Source organism: Vicugna pacos, chromosome 27, assembly GCF_048564905.1.
Source record: "Vicugna pacos chromosome 27, VicPac4, whole genome shotgun sequence".
In the NCBI taxonomy this organism is placed as follows: domain Eukaryota; kingdom Metazoa; phylum Chordata; class Mammalia; order Artiodactyla; family Camelidae; genus Vicugna; species Vicugna pacos.
Window position 1 is genome coordinate 26,193,187 of NC_133013.1, and position 23,292 is coordinate 26,216,478.

General features: G+C 53.1%; 1 protein-coding gene across 1 annotated transcript in view; it reads right to left on the reverse strand.

The window, feature by feature from the left end:
• The window catches only part of CD276 (CD276 molecule), a 29,983-nt gene extending 17,041 nt beyond the window's left edge, over window positions 1-12,942 (reverse strand). The window contains exon 1 of the mRNA XM_072951047.1: window positions 12,816-12,942. The gene's annotated coding sequence lies outside the window, so the exon portion shown is untranslated. The remainder of the gene's footprint in view (window positions 1-12,815) is intronic.
• Window positions 12,943-23,292: the final 10,350 nt, after the last annotated feature.

A 23,292-nucleotide genomic window follows, 5' to 3' on the forward strand; every position in this document is an offset into this window, starting at 1 on the left:
GGTGCCCTGGCTTTCCCAGAGAAGCAGAAGTGAGGGGCCCAGGCCACCCTTGGCCTCAGGGCACAGCAAGTGCATCCAACCCCAGCAGATACGGAGCCCCGGGAAACCCCCAATAGATGACACAAGATGCGGCCGCATGAAGCCCAAACCACAAATCAAGGGCGGAGGCCCGGCTCCGTACCAAGATGCCCTGGACTGGGGATGTCCAAGAGGAACGCCTCACCCCTACCATGACCACCAGGAGCACCCCATGTTCTCCTAACCCCCTGCCTCTTCCCAGTCCCTGCAGGGACTGTTTGACAACACTTCCCACAAAGAGGGCAAGAAGGGTCAAGCCACATAACCAATGTCAGTCTTTGCTAACCAGCGTAGGCTAGAAGCACAGCTTCCGAAAACAGCAGCTAAGCCCCTGGATCAAGCTATGCCTGAAGCAAGCCGCACACCTAGACTGCCCAGATACTTGAGCCAATCATTTTTTTTCCCCTCAAGCCAGTCTGAGCTAAGTTTCTATTACCTGCAACTGAAGGAGCCCTTGAATATACATTCATTCACGTATTTAGATATGCACTTAACCGTTCACTGAGCGCCTGGTAAGCACCCCAGGGAGCCGGCATTCCCAGGAGGGAGTGCACAGGAAGCACCCCAGTTCAGTACAGCGCACTATGTAAGGTAACGGTGAGGGCTATTTGGAGGCACCTCAGGGACAGGATAACCCTTAAGGTGAGTCCTGACAAATGACGAGCAGCTCCCCAGGTGGACAGGCTGGGAACGGTGGCCTCTCCCCAGCCCCAAGAGACTGTCCTCCTGGCACTGCTTGTCTGCCCTGTGGCCAGATCTCTTTGGAACAGTCAAAAGTGAGCCCAGAGTTTGGGTTCCAGCCCCAGTTCTGAAACTTTGCTGTGCAGTCTTACCAGGTGACGCCCCCTCTCTGAGCTCGACGTTCCCGTCTATAAAAGAAGTGTTTCACCAGATGCTGGTGGAACTTCATGGACCACACCCCTAAGGCCCAGCCGGCTAACTGCCATGCAGGCCACACTGAAGCGCACAGAAGGGCTGTGGCAGGAACCACTAGTGTTCCCCTTACACCTGTCCTCCTCCTGTAGAACATTTCCTTAGGCACACGGCCACTAGGCTAAAGACTACAGATCCCAGCCTGCCTTGCAGCAGGGTGTGGCCATGTGACCACTTTCTGGCTAATAGGATGTGGGAGGAACTGACGTGTACCAAGTCTGGGTAGTGTCTTTAAAGAGAAGGCGCACACCCTTTCTCTTCTCCTCTTCCCACTGGCTGGAATGCTGATGCGGTGAGCCCTCGAGGGCCATGCTGCCAAAGGCAATACCCCGGGGACTGCAGAACCCAGGACAGAAGGCCCCTGAGGGGTTCAGCATCAGCCTTGGACATCCTTGGACTGTCACATGGGTGAGAACAGGCATCTATTCTAGCGTCACTGTTATTTTGGGTCTTTCTTGCAGCGTCTGAAGTGGCTAATTTCGGGGCCCATCCGTCCCTTCCTTTCCTGCCTTCTCTTCCCTCTCTTCCCACCCCATGAAAATTGCTACTGTTCAGAGCAGCAAAAGGTGTTTCAGCGCATGAACTGAACACTGTCTCACCAGAGACGCTTAGTGACACCTGGGCCCAGCTTAGGAGAAGCTTCAAGGGGCGCCGTGACCAGGCTTGGGGTTGTTTGTATGGGCAGGAGAAGCGAAAAGGGCCAAGGATGTGCTGAAGGCTTCAACCAGTGGGTGCACAGGGGCACACACAGAGGGTGGGAGACGGTTCCAAATCATCCATGCCAAAATGCCTACGGACCCCCGGGCACACAGGGCCGGAGCCCAGACGGGATGGGGGAGCTACCCCTGGAGGCCAAAGTTGGGATCACTGAGGTAGATCATAGAATGAGGAAAGCCCTCCCTTCCCCCAGCAAGTTCTGGACAAACCGCAGAAGTTAACGGTCAGGTAGCCAAACGGGAGCCACTCCCACAACCTCTGTGTGCCCCCTCTAGGCAGAGGCACCCACTACCTCCCAGAGAAGCAGCTCTCATCAGTGGAAGGCTCTACCTTTTTTGGAGACGAAACCTGCCAGCCCATTATCAATCCTCGTTCGACCCCGTGGACCACACAGAACAAGGTGCCCTCTCCCGTATACCCGCCCTGCAGGTAGCTCTCTCTCCCCCTGGTGGAGGGCATCCTGGGCAGCCATGCCACACTGTTCACCAAGACAACCCAAAATAATAGACTGTCCAGTCTGTGGCCAGCGACCAGAAGTCATTTGCTCCCATTGCTGCAGACCCACATCTCTGCCATCCTCTCCTGAAAGATCTGGGAAGGGGAGGGGCTTTACAGGATGCTTCATTTGTTACGATTACATTCTCCCTGGTAAGCTAAGTCCATCACTCCAACTGCTATGATCTTTTTTTTTCCACCTGTGGCCAAATGCACGTAGCATGAAGTTTACCATTTTAACCATTTTTAAGTGTGTAATTCACTGGCATCAAGTCCGGTGTTACGTAACCACGCCGTGATCTTTTGAAGTGCTGTTTTGATGGTTCCTGGTGCGTAGAAAGTGCTCAATAATTTTTTGGTGGATGAAGAATAGAACAAATGGGTGTCATCTGAAAAGGTTGCCCTCCTCTGCTTGCTTTGTTTCATCAAGGTCCTCGGGGAGAGGACAGGAATGGGAAAAACCTGCGGCACTAGGGTCTGCCCCGGGTCAGCCTCTGCCCGCTATTCAGGGCTCTGAGGGCACAGGTCTTCCTACCTGTGCTGCCCCCCCGCTGCCCGTCTGTCTCATCCCCAAGTGTCACTGCGTCTGGCGGGGAACCAGTCGAGTGGAGAAGAACCAGACAGAGGGCTCTTTGGACGAGGGTGGGCTCTTCCTCAAGGGCTCAACTGATCATTGGTTCCAGGGCTTTGTCAGGGATGAAGGACACGGTTACCAGTCCGTGCTTCCCATAATCTACCTTCTTCGCCATCTTCAGTCTTCCAGCATTCATTTATCCATCCATGCAACAAACACGATGCAGGCTTACAGCAGGAATTATGGGAGTGGAGCAATTCACTGGAGGAGTGGGGAGGCTCAGTGAGGACGTCACAGCGCAGGAGACAGTCCAGCTCTCTGGCTCAGGCGGCAGCACCAGCCACGTCCCAGGGAGCGAGCCCCCACAGCACACTCTGGGAAGACGGGGACGCCTAGGAGAGGCTGTCAGGAGCTGAGGCAGGGAGGCTGTCAGGGGTGGGTCAGGGAGCCTGGGGTGATTCTGTACACGGGGGAGGCTGTGGCGTGCTGCGACCCACACCTCCATGCCATCTTCTGTCTGCCCTAGTCGTCCCGAAATATTCCCAATAGCTTCTCCGAGACCTCACCTCCAAGTCCACTCAGCACCAGGACAGGAAAGCCCAGGGGCCAGAAGGCAAATCCATTTAAAGCAGATTATCACCTCCCACCTGGCCTGAACCCCAGTTCCTTCTTAACAGCTCTGGCCCTCCTTTCCTTGACACAGAAGCAAAACGTATGCCGAGCAGACCTCTGCCTTCAGTCGTCAGTGTTGACACTCTGAGTTACTTTGCTCCACGCCCTTTATTCTAGAGTGCCCCTCTCTCGTTCTAGGCTGGCTCCTTCTGATAACGGTTCTCGGCTTGCCTGCAGGGAACCCCATCCACAGGGTGCGGATGGGGCTGACCCCAGCCTCAGGCTTCAGCACGTGACCAGACCTGACTCACTGGAGAACCCCTGCCCTGCCCCCGCCAGTGACTTGCGTGGGAATAAGCCTGTGAGCCCAGCCACACCGGATCAGAGACTTCCCAGGGCTTTTCTGCTGGAGCTCTCAGAAAAGACTATTTCTTGCTGAGGTGGCTAAAAAGGATGTGGTCTGGGGTTGTTAGCAATGAAGCTGTCAGCTAGCAACAATCTAAAGAACTGACCCAAACAAATAAACAGAGGCAGAGGTCAAAGCAGGAGGGACACAGAGCCCTGGAAACACATTTGTGCCCCTCTGCCCGAAGCAAGCTGCACACCGAGACCGCCCAGATACAGGAGTAATCTCTTCTTTTCATTCCTTAAGCCAGTTTGAGCTAGGTTTCTGTTACCCACAACTGAAGGAGTCCTTGAGTATACATTCATTCGAGTATTTAAATATTCACTTAACTATTCACTGAGTGCCTGATAGGCAGGCAGGGGAGCAGGGGACAGAGAGGTGACTAAGCTGTGTCTGTCCCCAAGGAGCCTGCATTCCCATGGGGACGTGCACAGGGATCGCCACAGTTCAGTACAGTGGGAGCTCCTGGGCGGTACCTCAGAGACAAGATAGCCCCAAAGCTGAACCCTAAAAACTGACCTGAAGTTCCCCAAGTGGTCAGGCTGGGAAAGGCCACTCCAGGCAGCAGGAGAAACCCGTGCAAAGGCTGTGCCGTAGGAAGCAGACGGGAAACTGGAGGAATTGTAAGCAAATCAGGATGGGCTGACATGGGGTTTAAGATGGCGGCCACACGAGGAAGAGAAGCTAAGGGGCAGGCCAGGGCCAGAGCGGGAGGTCATGGTGGGGTTTTGCTTGTGGGTGATGGACGGGGAAAGGGTTTTAGGTAGAGGAGTAACATTATTGCCATAGGTAGGCCCAACCTTTGATGCACTGATCAATGTGTAATTTTAACCTTGCTGAAGAGGTTTGAATTTTAAGGGATGATTTTTTTTTTCTGATGTCTAATTTTATTTATTTAAAAAAATTTTTAAATTGACATACAGTTGATGTACAGTGTTGTGTTTGTTTCTGGTGTACAGCATAGTGATTCAGTTATACACACATATATACTCCTTTTCATATTCTTTTTCATTATAGGATATGGAATGTATTTCCTTGTGCCCTACAACAGGACCTTGCTGTTTATCTTAAAGGATAATATTTTAAAAGGGCAATGGTTTATTCAAAATAAGAGGATGGCGGATGGAGAGGCTGCAGGCATCAGAGAGTTTTTTCTAGATCGTATCCTCCTAGACATGCTGAAAACAGCCAGCTCGGCCAGTGTGTGGACCTACTGCTGGTCCCGGTGTAGCATTGAGTCAGGCAGGGCTCAGCAAACTGCTTCTGTGAAGGTCCGGACAGTAAATGTCTTAGGCTTTGCAGCCCTCCCATGTCTGTCTCGCCGCCTCGACGCTGCCCTTGCAGCAGGTAAGCGGCCAGAGACAGTGTATACATGACGAGCAGAGCTGGGTTCCAGTAGAACTTTATGGACACTCAGAATTAAATTTTCACGAGTCACATGATTTTTTTCAACCAGTAGAGACGTGAGAACCATTCTTAGCTTGTGGACTGTGCAAAAACAAGCGGCAGAAGGTCTGGCCCGGGGAACAGTTGGTAGGAACCGGTGAACAGAAACACCAGCTCCTCTCTCAGACACCCAGGTGGCGACACAAACGGGAGACAGTCCGGAACTGGTACCGTAATTAGGCTGCATCTGTGTGATGGGATAGCACACAGCCTTTCAAAAGAACAGGCACTAACATGGAAATGAGCCTGTGACACAGGTCATGCGAATAAAGTATCTTGTGGATTAGATGGCCTCATTTCTGTGTTACATTTATTAAAATGTTCCCGTGGCCCCATATCTGGTCACCTACCTCTCTCCCCATCTCCCACCGCTCAGCGCAGGCCTGTCCTGCTGGGGCACAGAGCCCCCGGGCGCTTGCTCCCAGGCCTTCTTCTTCCTTGCTAGCTACTATTTTTTCCTAGATGACTTCATCTACTCTCGTGGCTTTAAACACTATTTATATGCTGGCAACTCCCAAATTTACTTCTCCAAGTCCACACCTCTCATCTGAGCTCCAAACTTAAACCCAACTGCCCCCTAAACATCTCTGTTCCAGTGACTCACTGCCGTCTGCCTCTGAATGTGTCCCTCTTCAGACTGTTGATTTCTCCCCCAAACCTGTTCCTCCCCAGCCCTTCCCACTTAGTAAAGGCACCGTCCTCCATCCTTGGATCAAGCCAGAAACCTGACTTCTCTCACCCTTGCAATCCATCACCAGGAACAGCCATCCCTGACCCCAGAACATATCTCAGGGCTCTCTGCAAGCTACAAATCCAGCCCACGACCCACTTTTGTTCCCTTTACCAGTTAAGGCGGGGTTTACCTTTTTAAATGGTTAGAAAATCAAAAGAAGAAGAATATCTTGTGACACATGAAAATCACAGGAAATTCAGATTTCAGAGTCGGTAAATCAAGTTTCACTGGCTCCCAGCCACACTTTGCTCATGGACACAGTGTCTGTGGCTGCTTTTGCTCTACAGTGGCAGAACTAAGGAAATGCAACAGTCACAAAGCCGAATACACCACTTACGTTCTGGCCCTTTACAGAAACAGCGTGCCAGCCTGATACGGCTTCCCCCTCTTTCCCTCCACTTCCGCTTCTCTCCCTGGTCTGCCAAGCCGCCATCACCTCTTGCCTCGTCACTGGTCTCCCCGCCTTCTCTCTTCTCCCCAACACCCAGTTCTCCATTTCAGCCGAGACTCTGCACAGCAGCCAGAAAAACTGCTAGAAAAACGAAAGTGCATCATGTCATCGCTTTCAATATCTAATCAGCTCCTCCATGGCCTTCAGGGCTGTGCCTGGTCCCGCCCTGCCCACCTCCCCAGCCTCACCTCCTCCTGTTCGCCCCTCGCCACAGTGTGCCTCTTCCAATGGGACCCTGTTCCCTACCTCACAGGGTTTTTGAAAACAGTTCCTTCTTCGTAGATGACATCATGAGAGTCACACTGGCAGAAAAGCCGGGTCAGAGGTCTGCCACTCTAAGGTCTGTCGTAGTCCGTCTACCTCCCGAGCACGGAACCATGTCTGCTTTATTTACTATTGTATCCTGACTGCTAGCAAAGCCTTGGCACATAGTGAGTGTTCAGTGCATTGTTTGATGAATGAATGTGTGAGTGAATGAGTACATGTGTGTTTAGATAAATAGAGAGATGGGTGGATGGATGATTGTATACGGGAAGAGGGTCTGGAACAGTGAGAGTGAACCCAACCCTAGGGCTTAGGGATGAAGGTAAGTATCTACTTCCACCTTCTAGTTGAGGCACTTCTGTAACTCTGACAACGAGCATCTAATCCTTTTGTATTAACACAAGAAAAAGGGGGAAGAGTAACATCAAAGATTCCTGTGGGTTTTAGACCAGGCTGTGCCACTCACTTGCTAGGCTCCCTAGAGCAAGCCTGCTGGGCTCTCTGCACCATCTCAACCCTCAATGGAAGGTTCTGGCCACCATCCTGTGCTATGACCGTGATCACATGCAAGCCTGATATAGTCATAAGAAGCTTCATGGAAGAGGTGAGCTCTGGTGTTTTTCAGAAGACGACTCTGGAGTCAGAGATACAGGTTCAAATCCAGACTCTGCCACTTCCTAGTCATGAGATGTAGAGAAAACATCTTTGAGCCTCAGTTTGCGCATTTGTGACACAGGAATTATAACCTCTACTCTCATAGGATGATTATAGGACCCAACTGAATAGAATTATTTACACTGACCTCGTTGGTATTGGTGCCCTATAAGCGGGTGGGCATCTGTGGGAGAGTCAAGGGGATGCCCAGAGTGCCCTGGGAATCCTGCTGGCCTTCCTTTTTCCTGATAATGAGTCAGTTTGAGCCTTTTGTGTTCAAGGGTGTCCACTTGGCACCGATCCCCAGCCTCGTGATCCCACCCAAGAGAAGAAATCAGTTCTTCCTTTCAGTGATTTCTGTGTGAGTCAAGACAGCAGTGTGTCAGTAGGGCCAGGCCGGCAGAGTGGGGCCAAGGTTTTCTTGGCATCCTCGGCCTGCTTCCTTTATGGCTTTAGGAAGAACAAAGAAGAGGGAAAATGGGCAGAGCAGAGCCCCTGGCCTCCCCAAGCCAGACCATCCCCACCGAGGCACCCTCTCCACACTGACGTCAGGGCTTCAGAACTGGAGGAGGCAAAAGCAGAGAGAACGCATACGTCTCAGTGGCTTTTGCTGCAGCAGCTGGCCTGCCTCTCACCCCCTCTTCTGGCTACGGGGCCGCCACAGAAAGAGTCTGCAGCCCCCAGGGTTCAACAGCCACTTGACAAGGCAGATGATACCATCTCAGAACCACAAGTGTATGCAGAGGCTATACGCGTGTGCAGACACACGCACCCTCCAACAGGAGCTCAAAACCCTGAACTCAGAAGACATCTGGCCAAAAGACAGGATTTGAAGGAGGAGGTGGAGAGAGGAAGGGAAGGCATGAGGGAGCATGAGACCAAATCAGAGGGCGGGTCCCGGGTCAGGCCCTGGCAGGCCTGCAGGGCACATCTGCAGTCACTCAGCCTCCGCTCCGTCCTGCCAAGTGCCCACCTAAATATGGCTGGAAATCCCATCCCTTCCAGAAGCCCTCACTCAAGGAAGGGCCACTCACTCCAGAGGTGTTCTGCCTAACACCTGCCTCCACGTTCATTACGTCTCTACCCTGAAAGAGGTTCGCCCTAGCAGAGCAAGCCTGCAGAGCCCCTCCACCTAAACACCAGCCCCTCTGGACCTCCAGGGGTTCCTCCTCAGGAGTTTAACCGGCTCCCAGACCTCACAGCCTGAAGGCCTCTTGGCGCTCACCTGTCCAGTGCCCATTTCCATGCCCACTGCACAGGTAGGACCCTGAGTCCAGTGTACAGATGAGAATCTGAGCCTATAGAAAGGGGATGTGGGCGGCCCAGAGGCCCACACTCAGTCATAAGTCACTGTCAGAGGTGACTGAGAGCCAGCTCACAAGTGCCTCCAGGCCTCAGCTCCTTGCCTGTTAGATGGAGCTATCGGGCCACCTCACCTGCACCCGGCATAGCGTGGGCTCAGGAGCAAGCAGCCCAGGTTCACATCCTGACTCAGAAGCCTTGCTAGACACATGATCAAGTATATATGACTTAACCTCTTTGAGGTTTGATCCTGCATCCCTAAAAAAGGGGTAACAATCTCCACCCCACAGGGCTACTGTGAGAATAAAATAAGACGATACACAGAGAGGACTTAGGAAAGCACCAAGCACATGGACAGTGTTGACAATTATTACTGCTTTTGTTAGTATTACCATGGGCATGGAGACAAGGCCTCCTGCGACCCTCTGCACTGAGCCTCCCCTTTGCCTCCCACCCACTCTCCCCAGCCAAGACCTCCTCTGTCAGGCTAAACATCTAGGTCCCCGACCCCTTTCCAGCTAGAACCCCATCAGCACCCCAGCTCCAAAGCAGCAAACGCACAGTTGGGCTCCATCTCTGTGTCTGGTTTATCCCTGGTGGTCCTCTCCCCCTTCCTCCCCCCAGAAGCCAGGACACAGCCACCAAGCAGTGGGCGCAAGCGGCTACTGCCCCTGCTGCTGCCAGGACCCCCCACAAGCACACATTCCGGTGTCTCCCCCACAGAAGGCCCCGTTCCTGGGAGCCTATGTTGACTTTAGGGTGACCGGGGAGCCCTGCCTCCCAGAGGCAGTGTCTCTCCCTGCTCCCAGGCTCCCAACAAGAAAATGTTTCTCAGTCCCTGCTCCCAGTGGGTTCCTTCCATCATACCTTCCCTATGCTCAGGAAAGCCAAAGGCCCAAAGGCATGAGAGGCATCCATCCTCTGGACCACAAAGAGAATGAAGGATGATGGGGGCAGCTGGCTGGGGGCACTGGTCAGAACTGGAAGGAACAGAAGGAACTCCTGGAAGGCATGAGTGTGCTGAGGACCAGGCCTCTGGAAGAGTGAGATCTCTTAGCAGTGGTCCAGCTGGGCTGCAGGGACAACTAGTCTGGGACACCCAGGTCAGGCCTGCCCTCTCTCCCAGCTCCCAAGACGATTCCTCTCTGCCTCACTGTGGGGACCCTTAGCACATCTTGCCAGGCTCCAGAACAAGGGGTGAAGCCTGTGCCTGCCTCCAGAGTGGCAGAAAGAGCCAGTTCCAGAGGCAGAAAACAACTCAGCTCCAGCATTGGCCAGCTGCATGTCTTTGGCCATGTGACTTCCCGTTTCTGGGCCTCGGTTTCCCCATCTATGCAATGGAGCTAATGATACCCTACTTCACAGGGCTGCTATAATGATTAAATCAGATGATATCTAAATTAAGCATCCAGCACAGCCTCCCCCCCCAAAACCTGAACACTCAATGCTCCTATCTGGAACCTTGTACTGCAGGGGTGGCAGAACTGGGGGTGGCAGGCAAAGGATATATAAAGCATGTGGCCCTCTCCCAGATGTGTGGTCCATTCTGAGCCATGGAGACCAAAGGAAATTTCTCAAAGATCACAGGGACCAGCTCCCACTCTCTTTGTGCTCCCCCAGGCCCTGACTATGCCTCCCATCTTGTGCTGGTGGACCTTCCTGTCATTCCTGCCCTGGGGGCGTGGGAAAAGAACACCAATGGAAGTGCCCACCCACTCAGAGGAGACGCTAGCTCATGGCAGTGACATCATCCTGCCTGCCCTTCCTCCTCCTCTCCTGACCCCATGACTCAGGCCCTGTGTGGTCCTAATCACAGAGGCTGCTTGAACTTGGGTCATTTTTCTTCACACAGCCCAGACCCTCCATGTCCAACCAAGAAGTGGCCTGCACTTGTTCTACCATCCTTTCTAGGGGTCTCTTTGGGTGCTGTGGAATCTCAGCTCACAGCTCCATGATCACACTGCGTCTCTGACCCCAAATAGTATTGCCCAGCTCAGCATCAAACCCAAATCCTGTTCCAAAGAATGAAGATTGACGACTCCAGAGAAGGGTACAGTTGAAGGGTGGAGGAATTCCCACAGGAAGGTTCAGAAGTCAGCCTCAGCAGAATAAGGACACCGCCTCCTCAGAAGGGACCACGCTTCTATCTGTCCTTTCCACAAACAAGCAAGCACCTGGCCCGACTGTCAAGCATCTGAGTGTCTCAGACATTCAGCCACCCTGCTTCCATCGGGTGCCCAGAAAGAGCTGCAGAGGGCCAAAGACAGGAAGCAAAAGCAGTCGTCAAATCCCAGCGCCCTTCTCTCCCTCGGGCTTGCTTTCACGCAGGCTTCCCATCTCTAACAAGCTGGATGGTCTGATCTCTTGGAACACAGGAGTCTGCACTGAATTGGAAAATTCACTGAAAGCAGGCAGGAGAAACCACCAGTGATGCCATCGAAAAAGAAAAGAACTCCAGAGTCAGTCATGGGACCCACAGAAGCATCACTGAAGCCACTCAGTGCAAAGCTCACCCCCTCAAGAGTCCCCTTGCTGTATAAGCCCTTAGTGCAAAAACTGATGTTCAATGGGCGGATCTGAAGTCACGAAGGAAAATTTCACCGACATCAGAAGCGCCCTGGTATCAGACCATTATGTATGTAAAACAGGGGAGGAAGGATCCGATGCTCAATGGTTAACATAAAATTATTAATGCTTCATCTCAGGAACTCCAGATGTCAGGGAAATGTACTCACCCCAAATATTCCTATTCCCAAAAGAGCTGGAAGTGCGAGCCACCACTCATACCCACAGCCTCAGAGCCCTCCACCCCTCTCCACTTAGATCACCACGCTGCCACTCAGATCAGCCCAACCCATCAGACATGTTTAGACTTCAATTTCAAGTTGAGACTTCAATTTCCCTCAGCCTCCGAAAGCACCCACCTAAAGTGCAGGCCCCCAGCAGACTACAAGCAAGGCTGCACGGCATCAGATTTCCTAGGGATTTCTGGGAGGCCAGAGAGAATCAGAGAGGAGGCTGAACTAAATAAAGAACTCTCTTAGAACAGCTTCATTACTTTCTAATATAGAAACTAACTGCTAAAGACAGGCATGCAAGAAAAGGACCTAGGGCCTTAATTTAATAGTGAAATCAGATTCATTTACAGTTATCCACGTCCAATTTGAAGGTAAATAGTTCTTCTCAATTAAGTCAAACGAACCCTCCCCACTCCCCAGTCATTTGTGCTTTCCTGTTTGCTTAATGTTTTCTTCAGCGATGGATCCATATCTGAGTCATCCATCACACATTTCTCATTAGGGCAGGTTTGGCTTAGAAGTAAATCCCCTTTTCTGGAAGTTCACTGCCTTAGGCCCCAGACCTGCCAGTTTGCTAGCTAAGCAGCAGTTGAGAACTTGGGACAGTGCGATTCAATCCCCTCCGCTCTAGTGTGGCCCCAGCCTGGGTCCCCCCGCCTTCCCTGCACCACATTCTCCATCCCCTCCTTCCCCACCATCTCCCTGAGGTTTCCAAGCCCAGACTGCCCCATACCTGCTCCCTCGTGTTCTGCCTCTCACCCTCGACACCTACTCACCCCTTCACCCAGGCCAGCTGTCCCTGCCTGTCCTCGGAATTTGTCCCCCACATGCCCACTGCTGCACGTGGCAGTCCTCCAGTCGCCCACTCCATCCTTCGGGGCCAAGCAGCGTGGACCCCCCTCCCCTATCTAACCACTCCCCCTCCCCTCCCTGGCAGCTCCCGCTCCTCAGAGCTGGTGGTCAGGTTAGGGTGTTAGCCTCCGCAGCCCGCCCCCCACCCTCCGCGTCCCTCCCAGCTCCAGCCAGCGGCTTCACGAAGCTTTCCAGAATCATCAACACAATGGCATCTGCCTCTGTCCCCCTGCACACCCAGGCCTCCAGATCACAACCACCCAGCCAGCCTGCTCCAGCGTCTTTCCGGGTAAGGGCAGGTCCCACAGCGCCCCAGGCCCCGCCGGCCGGAGGGAAGGCGAGGCCAGGCTCGGGGCGCGGTTGGATCCCGGCGGCCCCAGAGCCGGGGTCCCCGTGCCGGCCCCGGGGAGAGGGCTGGGGGCGCGGGCGGCGCGGGGCCCAGCTCGGCCGCAGACAAAGGCCGCCCCCGCCCGCGCCGGGCCCGCCACGCAAGCACTCACCGCGCCGCGCCGACTCCCGGGCCTCGGGGACGCGGCCGAGCGCTGCCGAGGTGCCGCCGCCGCGGGGCCGGGCCCGAAGGGGGGGCCGGGGGCGGCCCCGGGAGCCCGAGGGGCGGGGCGGGCGGGAGGAAGCCGCGGGCCGCGCCCCGGAGGCCGGATTGGCCCCGCGGCGGCCGCGTGGGGCGGCGGCCCGGGCCCGCCCCTGGCCCCGGCCGGACCCCGCGGGCGCTCCGGCGAAGGGGCGCGGGGCTGATCCCTGCCCGCCCCGACTCGCCCTCCAGGCCGCTGGCGGCACAGCCGGAGCTCAGTTCCGGCCGCCTGACCCCCAGTCCGGTGCTCTCTGCCAGCGCCAGGCTGGTACCGAGGCCTGCGAAGGGTTAACTCGCCGGTGAGGCATTCAGAGCTGCAGGGAGCTCTCTATAAATACAGTGTGTCGTGGGCGCCTGAGCCAACCGCAGGGCAATTTCCACTGAGCTGGTTTTCCTCTTTTCTTTCCACCCACGGCCACCCGGCCAGCCCGGCCCCAGTCCCATGCCAGGCTAGTGGCCAGCCCCGGCTCCAAAAAGGGGAGCAACTCTTGACACAACTCTGGCCTTACAGGAGCCAGCTCCAGCCTGGGAGGAGATGGGGGTCAGGCCTACGCCTTGGCACATCCTGCCCCTGCACCTGTTCTCCGGCCTGCTCTCCATCCGTTACAGACAGTAACAGCTGAGGTGTGGCAGCTCCCTGTGGGCCAGGGTGGAGGCTAGGCGCTTTCCATGTTGGGCCTCCTTGGATCCTCACAACAGCCCAACCAGGCAGATAATGTTTCCCCCAGTTTACAGGTGAAAAAACTGAGGCTCAGAGAGATAAAGGGACTCCAACCTTGTGCTGCAGGCCAGGCCCGCTACCAAGTGGCAGCACCAATGTGGGAGAGGGCTTAGGAAATGCGGGCATCTCTATGTGTCAGCCGCTGTTTTAAGCTCTTTACCATTTTATCTCATTTCATCTTCACAACAACTCAGTGAGGTAAATGCAATTATTATCCTCATTTTCACAAATAAAGGAATTAAGAGACAAGGAGATTAGGTAACTTATTTGAGAATATCCAACAATTAAGTGGTGGAACCAAGATTTGCCCCCTTGATTTTAAGTGCTGATTTCAAACTTAATTGTGACATGTGTGTGGGGCAGTGATGTATGGGTGTGTGTATTTGTGAACACATGTGAGCAACTATCTGTATTTGAGTCTAAGTGCACATGTGTTTCTGAATGTAAGTGTAATAGTGGCTGCATCTGTTTGACTGCTCCTTGGGATGGGGCAGAGAGTGGGGGGATCAAGGCCAGGCCATCTAGTCCAGAGTCCCTGAGGATCATCAGCCTCCCCTCCAGTCCACACTTTTCCTCTCTGCTGTGTCAGGCCCTGTCCAGCCTGGGCCTGGCCTCCCGGGTCTCAGGGTAAGTAGCCCCTACGAGGCCCCACAACCTGGGGGAGGAGCACCCCAGGGAGAGGTGTCCCTGCGCTGAGAGGCCCAGGAGCCCTGCAGCAGGGCCCTGGATGGGGCCTTTGAACAAATCTAGAGGAATGTGCTTTCCTTCCCTTCACCCAGAGTCAGTCCTGTGCTTTGTGCCCTGTGGTGGTGATGCAGGTCCTGTCCCAGAGGACTTACAGGCTGGCAGAGGAGGCACAACCGGCCCTGATGGACAGTGAAGGAACAGCACAGGTCAGTTTATGGGGTTGGGGGACACTTGTATCGTACTTGCTTGAGAGAAATGCGAAGGAAAAATATGAGTACTGTCTCTCACCCCCGGAAGCAGCGGCTGAAGAGGCACTGATCCCTCCAGAAAGGGCAAACAGCGTGGGCAGGGAATAGACACAGCGTCTGTAGGACAGGCTCAGCTGAGACTCAAACACTTGGCCCTGGACACAGACAGCTAGAGTGACCATCTCAGCACACACAAACCACCTCAGATCAGAGAATGTCTGTTCTATGCCTAGCTGAAAATGCACCCTTCCTCAGACTCCCTTGCAGCTAGAGGTGGTCACGTGATCTAATGTGGCCAATGAGATGGAAGTAAAACTCACTCGGGGCTTCAGGGAAAGCCCTTTGTGAGGGAAACAGGCTGACACTATAGAAAACAGCACGGTGGTTCCTCAAAACACTAAAACTAGAATTACCAGAGGATCCAACAGTTCTACTTCTGGGTGTATCCAAAGGAATCGAAATTAGGGTCTCAGAGATGTTGGTACACCCATGTTCGTAGCAGCATTACTCACAGTAGCCAAAAGGTGAAAGCAAGTCCATTATCCATTAATGAATGAGCGGGCAAATCAAATATGGTAATGTGTACAATGGAACACTATTCATCCTTAAAAAGAAAGGAAATTCTGACACGTGCTACAACATGGATGAACCTTGAGGACATTATACTTAGTGAAAGAAGCCAGCCACAGAAGACAAGTAGTGTAAGTTTCCATTTATATGATATAGCTAATGTAGTCAAATGCTAGAAACACCGAGCAGAATGCTGGTTGCCAAGGACTGGGAGAGGGAAGATGAGGAGTTATTGATTAATGGGTACAGAGTTTCAGTTTTGCAAGATAAAAAGAAACTGGAGATTGATTGCCCAACAATGTGAATATACTTACTACTGAACAATATGCTTGAAAATACATTATATGTGTATTTACCACGATTTACAAAATTTAAAAATGACTATACTTCAATTAAAAAATTTTAAAAAGCAGGCTTAGCTGGCATGAGCCTCTGCCTTTTGCCTTTCACTCTCCCTTCTCTTTGTGCCTGAAGTGCAGACACAAAAGCAGACAGTGAAGAGGCTCTGGCCGCCGGGAGGACAGAAGCTAAGTAAGGGCCGCAGAGGAGGACGTCAGAAGGAGCCTGGTTCCTACAGGCATCGCGGAGCTGCCGCCCCAGCCCCGGGTTGCTGCCAGCCCTTGGTCTGGCCCCCGAGCTGCCGCTGTCACCTCAGGATTGTTGAGGAAGGAACGATGACCCTCAGTAGCTTGTCCTCCCCAGGCTGCCTGTAAGAGACATCAGACCACCTTCTGGCAAAGGGAGGCAGTGTTCTGACCCTCTTACGACCTTCTCCAGGACAGAAATTCTGAGTTCCTGGTGGAATTCAGAGACAATTTCCTTTTGCCTCCTTTGACATACGAAAGGACAAGGGTCTCACTCATCTGTCTGAATACACTTCAATCCAGCAGCTGGATTCCTTCACCTGGCTTCAAAGTGGGGGCTCTGCAGATGTTCTTGGCTCTTTAGAGCAGCTAAGCAGCCCTTCTTTGAGAAAGCAGCTCTCAGAGAGGTTGATATGCTTCATCTAAGAATGATATTCAAAATCTTTCATTTCCGGAAGAAAGAAAAATCAATTCTTGGCAGCCCTGGGGGTTTAAGGCCTCATCTGGGCAATTTTCTCTCCCGCGGACCCCCGTGACACCAGATTCCTGGTATTGGTCTCCCTCCTCTCAGGCTGGTTGCTGCACGTTACCTCCTGAGTCGTCTGAGTTTTCAGGCCTCAAATCCTTGACGTTTTGGCAAAGGCCACATCCCCAAACCCGTCCCGCCCACTCCCGGAGGGCTCCCAGGGCCGCCATCTGGAGTCCTCCAGCCAGCCCAGGCTGTCCAAGGTAACCACGCTTCCCGAGAGAATGGATCCGGAGAAGGCTTGAGTATGGTGCATAGTGACCCCTGCAGGTTCCTGCTTTCTAGTTTCTTATTCCTGGCACTTGAGTGTTGGGGTAGACTCCAGGTGTCTAGATTCAGACACTTCCAGCTGGAAGCTCATGGCCAGCAAGATAACAGGGACAGCCTGAAACAAGAGCGGAACTGGTCCTCCCGGGAGAATCATCCAGAACACCTCACCCCCAGACTCAGTACACACACACACACACTGCAAAATGACAAATATCCCCCAACCAGACTTGTATAATTAGCCGCCTCCGTCCCATCCACTCTCCCCTCTTCGTTATCTGTGGAACCATTTAGCCCCCTCCCTCTTGCCTCCTCCTCCTCCATGGCCCAGGCTTACAACATTTCCAGTCCTAGGAATCCATCTTAGAGTCTGTGTCCTGCTGCTGGAAGGTCAGGGTGATCCTCCCAATGGGAGGATTGGGCCAGAATTAAAGAGCAAAACAAGAACATAAAAACTGCACCATGACGCCAGGGGAAATCTGTCATCACACTGGGTTTTTTTTTCCTGACTTCTAATCACGTGCAGATAGCACTTGTGTGACCCTGAGAGTGACCCCTCCTCACTTTTACGTCATAGGTGCCTCAGTTACAGCACCTCAGCCCCGGGCCTGCTCTGCGGCTTGGCTTCTGACAGACTCAGAGCAGAGAGCACAGAACAGGACAAGGACGAGTTCCAGCTCGAAGAATAAGGCATGGAGAACGAGGGGTCCAGCATGTGAAGTCGGCAGCGGAGACCCTCCCGAGGAAGACAGTGGATAGACCACGTGAAGCCCAGAAATCCTGATCTCAATCCAGGTGCTAAATTTTAACTATTAATATTGATGGTTTTGGTCACAGGTTCTCATTGTGGTTGTTTGTTTTTAGTTAAGCTCGAGACACTGTGCCTGGGGGTCTTCAGGACATCTTACCGTAGTCCCAGTCCTGGTGTGGACACAGGGAAGGCCTCGCTGCCCCAGGGCTGAGAGCAGTTTATTCAGTCCTCCCTGATGGGGCGTTCTTAACCTGCCAGCTCATGGGGCTTGTCAATCCCCAATTGCTGGGCCAGGACCACTGATTACCAGTCCTGGCCCCCTTTCCCTTCCTGTCTTCTCTCAGGCCACTGTCCCTCTCTTTGGGAGAAATGTAGTGTGTGATGGAAGTGACCTCTCTTGGCCACGTCTTGGCCACTGCTAGGTGTCCACCTCGGTACCAGATCCTGGGGGAAAAACAATGTGGGACAAGCTATGTGAGCTGTCGCATCTCCAGTGAGTGACCAAGCTTAGTTCTCTTACAGGGTCCCTCCCTCCCTGCTCCTTCCCACTGGCTGCAAACCAAGCTTTCTTCCCACTGGTCCACTTCACCCAAGGTTCCCACATCAGATGTGGGCGATTATTTCTGATTGGCTTAACTGCTTTTTCCACGTTTGCGGCTGGCAAACCCAGTTGCTAATGAATACAATCTTGCATTTGTTTTCTTAAAACAGGACTTTCAGCACAATAACGTATTTGGCACCTCTTCTCCTTTCCTCATTTCCCGCAATGAGATCATCACAAACACAACTTCTAAAGAAATCTCTGCAACCAGACTTTCTGAGGAAACCCGACACTGCCACAGACAATCAGTGGTGGGCCTCAGGGTTCCAACAGGGAACTTTAGCAGCAGCAGTGACTTTTCATCCACTCGGGGAGGGGGAGGGGTGTGTGGCCACCTCTGAGCTGCCAAGTTCCTCCCCGTACCCTAGAAGCTCCCCCATCAGCCCTTCATCATTCTGTTGGGGTCAGCATTGCTGTCAAAATGTGGTTCCTCTCCATCACTCAACACCCTCCACCCTCTGTAAATATTCACACTGACCCGTTCCCTCCCCTCAGGGAGGAGTCTGTCAGAAGTGATTCTCTCAAACTGGACAAATCCGGTTACTCCCTCCCTAAGTCCCCTTCAGGGTGCAGGTGCCGACTTCAACCCTGATCTGCTGGGACACGCACTGCCCGCAGGGCTCTCTGCTTGCCTCGTGCCGTGCCATACTTCCACAGGCACTCCGAGGGCTCCCTCGGGCAGGAGCCCAGGCTCACTCTCCAGGTTCCTCACCTGTGCTCCCTGCCTTCCCCTCACAGCTTGGAACTGAGAGAAAACTCGAACTCTGGAGTGAATGCCTCAACCAGGGCTGGCAGGACTGGGGTGTAGACAGCATGGCAGGCTGGAAACCAGGACACCAGGGCTCAGCTCCCAGCCCTTCAAGGGCTGGCTGTGTGTCTGGGGGAAGTGGGTCAGCTGTTCAGGGTCTCTGTCTTCTTTTCCTCCAAAAGAATTTTCCCCAGGCTCCCCGTGCAGCCGCCTTTTCTCACTGAGAGCACTAGGACGACCCCTCCCTCAGCCCTCTAGCAGGCAGGACTAATGAGGCAGCCTAGCGCCATGGACAAGCCGCCTGCAAAGCCAGGAAGGGGCTAGTAGTTTGCCTCCAAATTCCCTGCTTTTTTCCCAAATCCTTCCCCCCATCGTTGACGCGGAGCTCAGCTGGCTACCCTGAGCCCCCTCCTGGTGGAAAGTGGAAATGCAGCTGAAGAGGGCCTCCGTCCTCACCTCATCCTGGGTCTCCAACCTGGCTTCTCAATGCCAGTCTTAGAGTTGAAGGAGAAAATGGGAGAGGAGACGAGGGAAAAGCAGGGTGGGCTGGGGCTGTGGAGGTCAGGGAAGGGTTCCTAGAGGAGCTGGCCTTGAAGGAGGGGAGGTATTTGACAAGTGAAGAGGCCTGGTACTTCTCTAAGACAACACACAGGCTGGGAAGACCTCCATCTGCCTATCCTGGGGGTGTGCCTGGTGGGTCTGAGAAGAGGAAAGGAGTCAGGTGATGGAGGCAGAAGGGGCAAAACCCTTGAGCAGAGCTGGGAAGGGAGACAGAGCATCGGGACCCACATACTCTGCCTGCCCACTCCCAGCCCCTGACCCCCAGAGTTGTAAGTGAAGGGGGGCGTGTTTCTGGTGAGACTGGCCCTCCTCTTGTGCACTCTCACCTACTCAAGGACATCACTCCGGGCCCTCTCCCTCTCCCCTGATTCATCCCCTCTCTTGAAACACTTCTAAAACACCCCCTCTCTTGCTTTTCTTCTTGCCTCACTGGCTGCTCCTTCTATTCTGCTGTGCTGGCTCCTTCTCTTCTCCCTAACCCCTGAATGTTGGGGAACACCAGGACTTGGCACTCAGAACCCTTGTCTTCTGGGTCTACACCCACTCCCGTGGTCATCTCATCCCTTTAAATTCTACCTACATGCCAAGAACTCTCCGATGCAAATCTCCAGCTTGGACCGTGTCTTGAATTCTGTATTTCCAGTGGCCTACTTGACATCTCCCTTTGTCTCCAGTCAAATTCCTGATTTCCATTCCCTCCCATCACCAGTGAAATAAAACAAAACCAACCATCTTTCCTGCAGCCTTCTCCATCTCAGGTAATGGCACCTCCATTCTTCCAGTAGCTTGGGCCAAAAATCTTGAGATCGCCCTTGATTTTTCTCTTTCTTACACACCCGCATCACCGAACCTACTGGATCTGCCTTCAGATGTGTTTGCAATCAGATGCTCTCTCCATCTCCATTTCTACCCCATGGTCCAAGTCATCTCCATCACTTGTGTGTATTGCAATGGCCTCCCAATTGGTCTCTTTGCTTCTGTCTTTCTCTCTATAGTTTATTCTTTATACAGCAGCTAGAGTAATGCTTTTAAACATATATAAATCAAGTCATTCATCTGCTCAGAATTCTCCAGGGTAAAAGCTGAGTCTTCATACTGGCCTACAAAGTCCTACATGGCCTGGCCCCCTGCTATCCTGATCTCATCTCTGACCATGCTCCCTGTTGCTTCCTTTACTACAAGCTCCCTTCCTTGCTGTTCCTTGAACACAGCAGACATGTTTGCCTCAGGACCTTTGCACTTACTATTCTCCTGATGGGACTTTCTTCTCCCAAATGTCCATATAACTCACTCCCTTACTTTCTCCGGGTCTCTATTCAAATGTTACCTTACCAAGGAGGCCTTCCCTGACCACCCTATATATAGTGATACCCACCCACCCCCAAACCCTCGTCGTCCCCAATCCCTTTACTCTCTTTGATTTTTTCCACTTGGCATTTATTGACCTTCTGATAATATTATATATTATTTGTGTGTCCATTTATTCTTGTATCTCCCTCCATAGAACATAATTTCCATGAGAGTCAGGATTTTCTTTTGTTCACTGCTGTATTCTTACACCCAGAATAGTGTCTGGCACATAGTAGGTGTTCAGTTAAAGTTTGCTGAGTAAGTGGATGGGTGAATGGAAGGACCAGTAGTTGAAGAGCACGTGGATGGGAAAAGGTTGCAGTGCTTTTTTCAAGATATGAGGGCCCTGAACATATTTATGTGCTTGTGAGAAGGTACCAAGGCAGGAGACAATAAGTCCCCTGAGAGGGAAGGGGTATGACACCTGGCACATAGCAATCTCTGAGAAGGTGGAGAGGGACAGGATTTGCGGCCTGGGGAGGACCACTCCTTCCCTGGGCTGGGGGGAAGGAGCTGATGATGGGGTAATAAGGATGAGAGATAGGAAATCACTGAGGTTCCACTGAAGGCCTTATTTCTCCCCTGTGAAGCAGAGGCAGGAACACCTGCTAAGAGCAAAGGGAGTAAGAGCAGGTGGAGCCTGAGATGAGGGGTGAAGATTTTGGGTTAGTGACAATGGAATGAGAGAGACTGATCCTCTGGGACACACAGCGTGGTTTTAAAACAGTGAAGAAAGATCACAGTTTGAAACAGCAATGATCACGTACCCTCTCCCCACCCCACCCCCCATCTGTTTTAGGGGTTGCAGGCAAGATACAGTAGGGCAGAGTGCTGCTGTGGGGAGGCAGGGATCCAGGTGCCCAGGTTCAGAGTCTGTGCCCTGCCTCATGACCCGTCTCTCTTCAGCTGCTCCCCCGCCGTGACTGAGGCCCCCTGACCCCGTCTGGTCCCGAGGTCTGGCTTCCTCATGACTGTAATTCCACCTAAGTGTGGCAGGACGGGTCCCTGGGAGGCAGACTCCGAGATGGAGATTAGCATGCAGGAAGCTTGTTAGGGATGCTCTTGGGCTCAAGGCCTGAGGAAGAAGAGGGAAGGAAACAACTGGGCTGAGGAGAAGCTGGGCCACAATACAGGGCCCACAATGGCCTCAGCCAACCCATGGGGCACTCTGAAGCTGGGACGACCTCTTTAGAGTCGTCCTGTGTTGGGCCCAGGGCTGGCCTTTAGTGCTCAAGCACCGTTCAGCTGTGGGATGTGGGTCTGCTAGGAAGGCAGAATGGCTCGACCCAGGTTACTTTCTTTAGCAGAAGCAACTCCCAAAGAAGACTTAAAGCTGAGAGTCACCTTCCAGCAGTGCTCCTGGAAGCTGGGAGAACAAGTTCCTCAGTCGCGAAGGGGGATCCCAGCAGGACACCACAGCCTCTGCCATGGTAATACGTGCTTCGTTAGCCCTCGCTCTGTCCCTGACCCAGGGTCTCCCTCAGACTCCGTGCGGGGCTTAGAAGCTTCAGGAACTTACCTGAGGCACCTGCGTACAGGTATCCGACTCCTGCAAAGGAGCAAGCGCCTTGGATTCTAATCCTAGGTCGGCCACTGACTCACTATGTGATGTCAGACAAGTCTCTGGCCTCTCAGCCTCGGTTTCCCCACCTGCCTATGAGGTTTGAGCTGAGGTCCTCAGCCGACAGTCTATGGCTTTATGATGCTTAAAATCGTGGGTGGCAAGGAGTTAAGCCGATCTGTGCCTCATTCTTGGACCTCCAAGGCCACACCACCACCCCAGCCCTCTCCCTTCTAGAGCTGCCCGGGCCAAGTCTTTGTGGGCAGGGATCACAGGCTGAATAATCCAAATCCAAGGTTAGATTTAGGAGAGAGTGAGCATCCTGGGGCTCCTTCCAACCCCCTCAAGCCTTCGCAGAGTGGATTTTAGCTCTTCCCAGGAGTGGTCATGATTTCTGCCCCTGCAAAGAGACACACCCTTGAGCTTTTGATAGGAGAGATTCTTGGAGGTCATTGAGTTGATCACCCTGTTTTCTGTCATCATAGGCCACATGAGACACCCCCCTCTCCTGGGGAGTTATCATCTCACGTTAGTCATTAGCAGCTTCTGGGGACAACAGGGCCTTTGAAACACCGGAAGGCAAGATAAAAGTAAGCTGGAAGTCTGTATTTGCTTTGGGAATAACAAGAACTCCTGAAATGATCCTCCACTCCGCACGCCCCACCCTCTGCCAGCAGGTTTACGTGTCTCAGGATAGCCCTCTGCTCCCCCAGCTCAGCTGCTCGTTTTTGGAATTGTTTCTGTAGATGGTTTATGCTTTTCCTCTAAAAGGAAATAGTCTTTACTCCTCAGCTCCCCGACTTGCTCCCTGACTACTCGTGACCACGGTGAGCTCAGGGCGAATGTGGTGTCTCCACCCGCATCTCTGCACTACTGGGAAGGTAAAGAAGAAAGCAGGCCAGCCGACAGCCGACAGCCGGGCCTGGTGCTCGGGGCCGCAGCACGCTAGGTGGGGAGAGGGCTTCACATACTGTCTAGGGGACAGCACGTGTTACAGAGGGGAAAGCCAGGCAGCAGGAGGATGAGAGCCCACCTTCCTACCAAGGAGGAGAGCCTTCAGAAGACAAGGAGGAAGGCTTTCAGAACCTTGGTCTTGCTTTTAAAATGACAGAGTCAACATACAAACAATTCTTGAAATAACCAATACATAACAGAAATAGAAAGTAAGATGAGGCGCCACTAGCAGACCAGAAATTGTGGGAGATTTCTAGGT